Source organism: Artemia sp. Qi Xiang Cuo, unplaced genomic scaffold (assembly GCF_049724085.1).
Source record: "Artemia sp. Qi Xiang Cuo unplaced genomic scaffold, ASM4972408v1 HiC_scaffold_318, whole genome shotgun sequence".
NCBI classification, from domain to species: Eukaryota; Metazoa; Arthropoda; class Branchiopoda; order Anostraca; family Artemiidae; genus Artemia; species Artemia sp. Qi Xiang Cuo.
Genome location: NW_028297727.1, coordinates 1,132 through 11,312, shown reverse-complemented (window position 1 = coordinate 11,312; position 10,181 = coordinate 1,132). Strand labels below are relative to the sequence as shown.

At 34.2% G+C, this 10,181-nt stretch overlaps 1 pseudogene; it reads left to right on the top strand.

The window, feature by feature from the left end:
- Positions 1–2,627: 2,627 nt before the first annotated feature.
- Positions 2,628–7,793, top strand: LOC148938835 (uncharacterized; annotated as a pseudogene).
- The last annotated feature ends 2,388 nt before the right edge of the window (positions 7,794–10,181 follow it).

Below are 10,181 nucleotides of genomic sequence, written 5' to 3'. Positions count from 1 at the left end.
CACAACTGGCAAAACCATTACTAATTATTTTCAAAAACGAAAGGATGGTCTATTAGGACATATTATAAACTAATATTCCTATAAATCCTTTTATCAAAATGTTTGAACAAAAGTTGAGTCCTGGGAAAAGCTTAAGAACTTTATTTTAATTCTCTAGTAATATTAAAAAAGTACAACAGATACTGTTAAAAAAATAATTAAATTGGAGCAATTTACACACAAGAATGTTTAAAATTAAATTTTAATCTTAAATTCAGTTAGGAGGATTTTCAACTAATATCTAAAATATACTTACATTTATTAGAATTTCCAAACTAAAAGTATGGCTTTCTTAAATTTATAAATGAATTTATAAAATAACTGAAGGTGTCTCAGAGAGGAAAGTCAAAGGGGCATCTAGGAATACTATCAAAAACAGGCATAGGAATATTTTATATAGGAAGTTAATTACTGATAATACGGGAATAACAATGGATGAAAGCAGAGAAGCCAATAAGGTGTGATTTAAGAAAGTGTTACATGAAGGCTACATATAAAACTACAGGAAGATACAATAATACAGCACAACATAATAAGTTGTATTTACATGTTAATTGAGAGGAAGCAGTCAATCTGGACTAACTTCGTAATTTTTTTCAGCATTATTGATTTCAAGGTTATGTGATTGATCTAATTGTTGCCGCCTACTGACGAAGTTGAATTTATATATTGAAGCTGGAACTGTTCTATGTTACATAAAAAAAAAAAAAAAATGGCCAAAACATGCCTTTTCAGTGTGATGCAAAGACACCCTAGCCATTAAAGAGACTGGGGGAATGGGTAGCAAACTGGACTAGGAAATTCTTAATTTTGCCTCAGTAGGCCTCGCACTCTTCGAAAGGTCAATTTTTCTAGAGTCTTCGACCTATTTTAAAATATTTTTCTTAAATCCATTTAATCAATGATGGAAATGTAACGCTGCAGCTGCAAAAAAAAAAAAAAAACGTTTTCATTTGTCTTTATTAAAATACTTTTTCCTTTATACATTTGTGTTTGTATATTGGGTATTATAAACTATAACAAAATTACCAAACACAAACCGGAAGGGTCATGAATTGGCTCTGACTAGATAAAATTAATTACGTGACATCACTTTCAACAAATCAGGGGCGTTTCCAAAAAACTTTTTTAAAGAGAAAGTAGTGTTTTATGCCATTAGCCAAAGCATTACTGACGGCGAGTGAAAATCACTTCCTCAACTGCAAAATTATGCTCGTGAACACAAGATATTAGAAGAGCAAATCTCCTGCAATGTAGTGGATTGAGTGAAAATGGTAATCCTATTATTTAATACCTTGCAGTATAAACTTTTGCCTTCCGAAATATATTTTTCAAAAAAAGCAACATAGAATAAAGGAGAAATACTTTACATTAACTTGTACTGGGTGAACAGCCATTTTTTGGAGATGGATCACCGCCGTTTTTCTTTCATAAAATACACGGAGAAACAATACCCCATGTCGGTAGTTTTTAATAGGGTGCACTCTCTGAATTTCCAAGAGGTCACCTATAACAATCAATGTTTGATTAATAAGAAATACTCAGAATAGGAAAAAAAGTTCGAAAAATTCTAACGAATTTAATATTTTGTACAGATAAATGGCACTTCAAGCAAACAGCGTACGCAATCATGGATAAAACACTTCCTTTGCATATGCATTGAGAATCAACAAAATTCATTGGAGTCTGTGTCAGAAGATACAACAATATCCATCAACATACCGCATACAAAACATAAAGAGAGAATATTTTAGCCCTTTAGCATCGGTTCACTAAGTACTAGGTTTGCCTTGGCAAAGTGACAAGGTCAAGCAAGGTCTGGTCAGTTTCTTCAACAAAACATTTTGGGCGCAACCAGGACCGTATCCAGGATTTTTTTTTGGGGGGGGAGGGGGTACAAAAAAAATTCGATTTTGGGACGATTGATAATATATTTATTCTGCAGGCATTAGTCAATAGATATACTAGTGCTAAAAAAGGAAGGTTATACACGGCATTTATAGATATTAAAGGAGCTTTTGATAATGTTTTTAGGTTTCTATTAATGGAAAGTTTGTTAGAGATAGGTCTCCCCCCAATCCCATTTGTGTTAGTTTTAGTTCAAATGTATAGGTTTACTCGAGTGGTTGTGAGAGTAGGTAGGCAAGTTTCAAGGGTAGTTAGAAAATATAAAGGTGTTAAACAGGGTTGCACATTGTCTCCTAAATTATTCGCCCTGTTTATAAATTCTGTAGTGGCGTTTGTGGAAAAGAAGAAGGCGCCAATGGTGAGTTTAGATGTTGTTTCCATTTGTATGATGTTGTTCGCAGATGATATTGTTTTGGTTGCCGATTCACAAAGGAACCTTCAGAATTACTTGATATTTGAGGTGATTATTTGGATAGGAAAAAGTTAGAACTTAATGTGGATAAAACCGTAGTGTTAGTATTCCGCAAATGTGGTAGACTTGAGGAGGATGTTAATTTTAGTTTTAAGGGTAAAAGCACTAGATTAGTGGAGGAATGGTTATATTTAGGTGTTAAGTTTGAGGCGAAAGGAAATTTATTTAGTACCCATGCCATTATACTGCAGTGAACAATCTGAAGGTTATGGGAGCTTGCAGACATATTCTCTTATTAATAATAGATTTCTTACGCGACCGACTACAGAGTGTATATGGTCTCTACCCGGGTGATACTGATTCGGAATGGTCTGAGCTTACATGTGGTGCCCCACAAGGCACTAAACTCGCTGCATTGTTGTTCCTGGCAGTGATCAACTTCGTCCTTGCCGATTCAGACGAACGGTTCAAATTCGTAGATGACCTTTCCACCCTCCTAAAATACGTCATTGAGAAGTCTCAAGCCGTTCCCCAGTTCAGTGAATCATTTATCGACAACTTTAGAGACCAGTGTTCTGAAAACAGCTTCCAAATCAACGAAACGAAAACCAAAATTCTTCGATTTAACCCTCTCAAAAGGGATTTTCAGTGCCCCCTCCTCCATACCAAAGCGTATCGTCGGCAGTTATTCTCGGTGTTACGTTCAGCGTTGACTGTTCGTTTAGCCTCCATGTCCAAGGGGTAGTGAAAAAGGCGAACTGTGCCATGCGTACCCTTTTACTGATGCAAAGATTTGGTTTTTCAGTGCCACAATTGAAAACAGCCTACCTGACATATATTCGCCCAATATTAGAGTATGCGTGCCCTGTATGGGGTCCACAGGTTCAGAGCACTGCCTATATGAGCGAAGTACTCGAATCAGTCCAGAAAAGAGCGGTGAAGGCCCTACTGTCTGATCAGTACACCGATTACGAATCAGCACTGTCTCAACTAAATTTGGCGTCACTCCACGGCCGGCGTTTTCAACTTATCTGTAAATTTGGCCAGTTTCTTCTGACAAGTGATAAACACAGAAATATATTACCCTCAAGGCTCACAAAAAAAGTAACTACAAGATCAAAAGCAACAAAGCTAGCCCAGCCCAAGTGTCGCACTAATCGCTTCAGCAAGTCGTTTGTGCCTTTTTATGTTTCTGTCTACAATAAGTGACATGTGTATTAATTTTTTTGTGTCTTTGTTTACTTTGTAAATAATAGCGCGACTTAGTCGGGATTTAAAACCTGACTACGAAAGCTTTTATGTTAATAAATGATTCTGATTCTGATAATATGGTATTAAGAAGTCAGCTGAGGGATATTAAAAAGATCCAAGCAGTTAAAGAGGTTTTCAGGGCTAAAATTTTACATAGAAACTGCATCGAAACTAGATAAGATGGTTTTTCCTGTTGTACTTTGGAATTTTATTTTCTCAACAAGATCTATAAAATAATTAATGTATGATTTCTTTGTGCTTAAAAGAGGCCAAGAACTTTCCTACACCTATAGCTGGAGAACTATAATATGCTACAATAGGACTGTCTTTTACAATATGTACTGTCTTTTAAAATTCCTAATTCTTTTCTCAACTGCTGTGTTTATTTGTCTGTGGGATCACTTTTTATTTCCTTGTAAGTATTTTTACCCATTAAAAGGGTATTTGCTTTCATTTCGTAATCTGCAGAATTCATAATTAGTACTGTGTTTCCATTGTCTGCTCTTGTAATTACTGTATTTTTATCTTGTTTCAAGTTCCGGAGGATTTTAATTTCTTCTGGATGTTGTCCAGTGACAAGATTCGGATCGTGTTTTTTTTTTTTTTTTTTTTTTTTTTTTTTAGCACTGAGGACGATTTGGCGGAGGTCCTTGTAGAAATATTTGCTGGTTTTTTGTCTTCATATTTTACCACTGGCTGACCACGGGATCCTCGCTTTCTCACCCTTTTCTGGTTTTATTTATCATTTATTATTTTCTTTCCTCTCTTAACTTCATAAGCATTCTTCGCTTTAAAATCTATTTATTCATTTATATTATTACTTGTTGTATGTTTTTGCTATGATTGTTTATTTAATTTCTGTTCGTTTTTGGTTTCATTTATTCTTTAATAGTAATTTCTGGTCGCTTTTAGTTTGAATTTTAAAAGTTATTTTCGTCTGCTCAGCTTAAGTTTAAAAAGGCATTTACTTTTCTTTGAAAAACTTGTTTTTCGGTAATTTTTTTTTTAATTAATTTTTGTTCGTTTTTTATTTCAAAAAGTTTCAAGTTTTTAAAAATTCCTTATTTCAAAATCAAATTAAAAAAAATAATCAAACATTCATCGAAGTATCAAAACTGGTATCAAAGTAACAATATCAAAGTGAAAAAAGCTTCATAAAATAGCTTCATACGTCATGTATAGCCAGTGTGGTCTTAGAAAGTATTTACATCAAGCTTAAGGGGAGCATTGGACCAATTATGTTTTAGATTTTTTAAATTGTGTTAAAAAACATGCAAATCTTATTTGTCAATTTATTTTCGTAGAAACTTGCGAAAGGCATCGAATTCTTCCACCTTCTTTATGGTTTAACGTTCATTTAGGCACGCAATGTGAAGGTCTGCTTATTAAGAGAATGGGTTTCAAGACTTTAGAACGTATCTTAATATACCATAGATTCAAAAGATACATCAATAGTAGTAAAATATTTAATTTCAAATCTTTATTATATCAGAATTTATCTGTTCAAGATTTTCACCAAATTTACATATCTCACAAAGGTCTTTCCAACACGTTTTCCATTTAGTAAAAACTCGCTTATCGGAAAAATTTTCAAAACTGGAATTTCAAGTTTCAACAAACACGGATTTTCCTGCCTAGATTTTGTCCTGGCCCTCCCTTGGTAGATCTATCCTCTAAGGCTTTAACATCCAAGGACCTAGGTATTCTTTCAAAAGAACCAAAATTTGCAATGGCTCAAACAGCCTTAAATACACAAGAAACTATTACGGGCGTGGAGTCTGCTATTTTTAGCTCTCGTGGGGAGGTTGAAAATCCAGACCTACTCAGAGGTGAAATTGTAAAGAGTATTCTTGATTATAGGCCATATTTATCACTTTCAACTAAGTCAAAAGAAGAAATTAAAATCCTCCAGAACTTAAAAAAAATAAAAAATACAGTAATTACAAGAGCAGACAAAGCAAACACAGTATTAATTATGAATTCTGCATATTACGAAATGAAAGCAAATACCCTTTTAATGGATAAAAATACTTACAAAGAAATAAAAAGTGATCCCACGGACAAATACACACAGCAGTTGAGAAAAGAATAAGGAATTTTAAAAGACAGTAGACTAATCACCCCTCAAATGTACAAAAAATTCTACCCCAGGGGATGTTCAGCCACAAAGTTTTATGGTCTGCCTAAAATCCATAAGAAAGATATTACGTTACGTCCTATTTTAGCATAGTTATAGTTCTCCAGCTACAGGTGTAGGATGGTTCTTGGCCACCATTTTTAAGCCTCTTTTAAGAACAAAGAAATCTTACATAAAGAATTCTATAGATCTTGTTGAGAGGTTAAAATTTCAAAGTACAACAGAAAAAAATTCTTATCTAGTTTCGATGCAGTTTCTATATACACTTCATGCGATGTCCATAAATGTGAGCTGGCCTTACAAAGAAAATTAGAGGAAAATTCTGCTTGGCCAGATTACAGAACTTTGGAAATTGATACAATAATGACGCTTGTTCGTCTTTGCAACAAGTTGTCTTCGTATTTTAAGTTACGAGATAAATTTTTCCTTCAAATTATGGGCCTATCCATGGGCACTGTATTATATCCTTATTTGGCAAATTTTTAAATGGATTTCATAGAACAATCTGCTTTGAATAGGTTTCGTTGTTTTCCATTGGTTTATTGGTTCATTTTTCATTGGGTTCGGCTTTGGTCTTTCATTCAGTGTTTGTTCGGATCGTGTCCAGTGAACTCAAAAAGATTAGATTCTTGGTTTTTTTTTGTTGTTTTTTTTTTAGCACTGAGGTCGACTTGGCGGAGGTCCTTGTCGAAATATTTGCTGGTTTTTCGTCTTTATATTTTACCACTGGCTGACAAAATCCTCGTTTTCTCACCCTTTTCTGGTTTTATTTATCATTTATTATTTCCTTTCCTCTCTTAGCTTCATACGTCATGTATAGCCAGTGAGGTCTTAGAAATGCTTGGGATGAAAATGAAAATCAAGCTTAAAACGAAAAAAAATATTTTCATAAAATTACAGTTTGTATATTTCTAAGACTCTTTCATCAGTTTTCTTGTTACTGTTTGCTGATGAAATGGTAAATTCCAGTGAAAACTATCAAAGAATCTGGAAAGATCAATAAGTCATCAAAATTTGTTGGGATCATTAGTATCCTATTAACAAATATATCATTGCCAATTCATTGCCAATTCCGGTTATTATAGTGATTAATTAAAATAAAAACTTTCCGAAAAACAAGTTTTTCAAAAAAAAGTAAAGGCCAATTTAAACTTGTTTTTCGGAAAGTTTTTTTTAATTTATCACTATAATAACCTGAATAAGCAAACAGAAATGACAAAAGATTTTCTCTGGTACGCCAAATTGCATCTCGTTCGTTTTCAGATTGGCAATGAGATATCTTAACAACCTCAAAAATACTGTAATCACTTTAAAAGCCTGAATAAGCAGCCAGAAATGACAAAAGATTGTCTCTGGTACACAAAATTGTATCTTATATAATTTAAGATTGCCAATGAGATATCTTAGCAACCTTATTTCAGATTGGCAAAGAGTATCTTAATAATCTTATTTCAGATTGGCAGTGATATATTTTTAAAATCTCAAATGCTACAATCACTGTTAAAGCCTGAATAAGCGCATAGAAACGAAAAAAGATTGTCTCTGGTGCACCAAATGTTATCTCGTATAGTTTCAGATTGGCAATGAGATATCTTGATAACCACAAAAATACTGCAATCACCGTATAAGCCTGACAAGCAGAGAGCAATGGAAAAAGAATGTCGTTTGTACATCAAATTACGTCTCGTATAATTTCATATTAGCGATGAGATATCTTAATAGCCTCCAAAATACTGCAATCTTTATAAAAACAAGAATTAGCACATAGAAATGACAGAAGATTGTCTCTGGTGCACTAAATTGCGTGCCATATAATATCTGATTCCTCTGTCTGATGCGTTAAATGTAAACATTGAACCAGCGTGCCAAAACATATATCGACCAACCTACTTTTAGTTAGCTCTAAACCTTTATGAATTTCCTTTTTAAACAATAGCATCTGCTAAACTAGGTGCAGTGAAACGTAACAGCCAACTAGGGGGATTCCCCACTATAAATCAGAGTCTTGGAAAACGCCATGCAGAAAAAAATCTTGAAGAAAACTAGTCCCAGGGGCAAAAGGAATGCGGCCTTGCTTATATTTGTTAATATGATCCAGCAATCAATAAAATCAAAGCAAATTTTGATGACTTATTAATCTTTCCAGATTCTTTGATAGTTTTTACTGGAATCTACCATTTCATCAGCAAACAATAATAAGAAAACTGATGAAAGAGTCTTAGAAATATACAAACTGTAATTTTATTTAGTTTATACAATGATGACATGGCGTTCGAGACACGCTTAATTTAGTTTACATAATGATAAAATGGCGTTCCATATACGTTTACCAGCTTGACATAAACCTGTTTGATTGGACGAATTACTGACACCAGATGGTTCAAATATAATAGACTTCGGACAGATTTTCTACCATACTGTAATCTATAAAATTTTTATTTACAATCGATCAATTTGGATTAACAGTTGAGCTTACATTAGCTCTTCCAGCTAGAGTCAATTCATGTACAGCAAGTAAAAAAAAAGAAACAGAGACCAGATTCAACTGAATTTCATTGTCTAACTGTGCCATTAACCCACAGTCTTGCTAATTTTTTAATAAAATAACTAGCAAGAATCTGGTCTCTATTTTTTCTTTTTTCTCTATATTTCTTTCTTTTCTCTTCTTTCCTAAATTTAAGAACAAATAGTTAAAATTAACTTACCGACATTGAGTTTTTCAATTAGTTTTGTAAGGTTTTGGCGGTAAAAACAGGTTGTAGTTATTGTTCTTAAAAAAAAAAAAAAATCACAATAAAAAAATAATATACATTTTTTAAAACTGTTTGTTCTCCAAGTAACTTTATAGAGGCTTACTGAGCCTAATTCAATTTAATTTCTTAACATACAATCAGTGCAATATCTCACTATTAACTTTCCAGCTGAACCTCCAGACCCACAACTTGACACATACAGTTCTCTCAGTGACATCTATATTGAGAAAATCCAAGAAAACTGAAAATCTGTACTTATTTAAAATCATCAGTAATTAAGTGCAGTTGTCAGCAAGAAGGTATCATTTTTAATCAATATTTAAATAAGATCCGTTGCAATTTTAGGCTGTCTCATGGAATAATTTTCTTAAATTGAGTTTCTTCAAAAAAGCGTAACAAAAGATTCAGCAGTGACTAAAGCAGTGGAGTTTTTAATGAGAGTGGCTATTCGAAAAAACTGCAAAGAAAAGAACAAGATAGCAGAGACTTTCGGTGAACAATATGTGAAAAAGAAGCCGAATAAAGTTACAAGTGAAACACTAGCCAGTGACGTGTACAATATTTTGAAACTATTGAGCTCTCACACTGAGTTTAAGAAACACTTTACCATCTGGAAATTATTGGAAGTACCAAGCATTCCACAAGACACTTTTACATCCTTGTGTTAATGAATACACATATAAGAATGACAGTTTCTTACGGTAGGCTACAGTGTAAATCTATGCTTTCGTCTCTGAATGTTTGGCACCACAGCCCGTGAAATCCTTACACCAGGTATACATCACTAAAGTCCCTACCACAGAAATTGACTCATGTTCCAAGCAGAGGCATTTTGCCGAAAGACACAATAGTGATGGAGACATTGGTCATATCCGACAGACTAAGTCTGATCTGGTTGCTTACAGGAACAGTTCTAAATCAGCAGCTAAAATCGCCAACTCCCTCAAGACCTCCCCAGATATAAATGATTCTTTTCTTGAAGAAAAAAGTCTTCACGATCGCTAACTTTTTGCCTCTTGCCGCAGCTTGGGATAAAATTCTGTTTGTTAACTCCAAACTGGTCAATGCTAAGTGATTAGAACAATCTGAAACAATCGAACTTATCTTTGGTGACGCCAAATCTCGAAATACAGCAATCAAGTGTGAGCTATTCATTGATTATACGTACCTTTAAGTTTTACCATTCAGACAAAATTCCGAAGTGATGTTTCAAGTGTCAGTCATTTGATCACCTTGCTAAAGACTCTATCAGTAGTATGTGATGGTCCAGATGCGCCCATCCCCAAGAGAACAGTCAAGAGAAGTTCCTGCCGTTCTCAAACAGTGAAGTGTACTTAGTGTCCTGACCCTAATAATAGTCATCCAAGATTTTGTCTACGGTGCCCAGCACTCCGACGAGCAATGCAGAAGGCTTATTCTCAGACCAGAAAATGAATGAACGGTCTATATTTTACCACAATGTTTACGGCCATAATGCTGCTAAACTGGATTACATCAGGAACTTGTGCCTCACGTACAATGTTGCTTGTGCCCAAGAAAACTAGTTAGCCACCGATATCCTTGGACTTTCTCAGGTGGTTCCTTACAAATCCGTGCACATTCTTGAGGTTACGTGGTCCATTACCAAAGACCACCCTAGTTACGGACAGGGTTCTACCACTATATAGCAGTTGAGTTCCCT